The sequence below is a fragment of the Octopus sinensis genome, unplaced genomic scaffold (genome assembly GCF_006345805.1).
Source record: "Octopus sinensis unplaced genomic scaffold, ASM634580v1 Contig12656, whole genome shotgun sequence".
Lineage (NCBI taxonomy): Eukaryota > Metazoa > Mollusca > Cephalopoda > Octopoda > Octopodidae > Octopus > Octopus sinensis.
The window spans coordinates 21,546-22,480 of NW_021832692.1; positions in this window are offsets into that span (position 1 = coordinate 21,546).

A 935-nucleotide genomic window follows, 5' to 3' on the forward strand; every position below is an offset into this window, starting at 1 on the left:
GATGTATAATTGATCCCAGCAAGGTTTGAGCTTAAAGAATTGGATCAATAACTTCATGACAGCTTCAAGTTTCAGCCAACACACTTCTTTCACAAAAGCAATGATTTGTTTTACGTACAGAACTAGTAATATTTAGTAAAAGAGGCAAGGCGGTGAGCTGGCAGAAATGTTAGCATGCCGGGCGAAATGCTTAGCAGTATTTCGTCTTCCGCTACGTTCTGAGTTCAAATTCCGCCGAGGTCGACTTTGCCTTTCATCCTTTCGGGGTCGATAAATTAAGTACCAGTTATGCACTGGGGTCGATATAATCGACTTAATTCGTTTGTCTGTCCTTGTTTGTTCTCTCTGTGTTTAGACCCTTCTGGGTAGTAAAGAAATAGGTATTCCCTCAGTCTTTATGTTCCTTGTTCAAATTCTCCCAGGGTCGGCAGTACTTTTCGGGCTCAATAAAATAAGTATGAAGGACTTGTAAACACTGCTTTTTTTATTACACACAAAATCAATTTTTCTTCTGCTTCTCTTCCTCCTCCTTTTCCCCATCTTCCCTCTCTGTCTCTCCATTCGTTCTTCTATCTTGACTACTCCCATCTATCATCTTTAAATACTTCCTTAATCATTTGTCAACCATGGCTACGTGTCCGATCAACGCCACCGTCCAACAGTATATCTTTCCTTTCATACATTTCCATATTTATCTCTCTTTCTATCTCTTTTCTCATTATCTTAAGTTATCTGATCCTCACGATCGATCCAACACATAATTCCCGAAGCATTAATACCATATGATAATCCTTATCGTCTTATCTTCTTTTTTCATTATTTTCCCTAGTGCACATGGTTTTTTTCTCTTTGTGTCTTATTGTTCCAAGTGCACACGTACTCAATGTAAGAAATTGCTTATTTATTCCTTTGTGACCAATTCTATGATTCCGGCA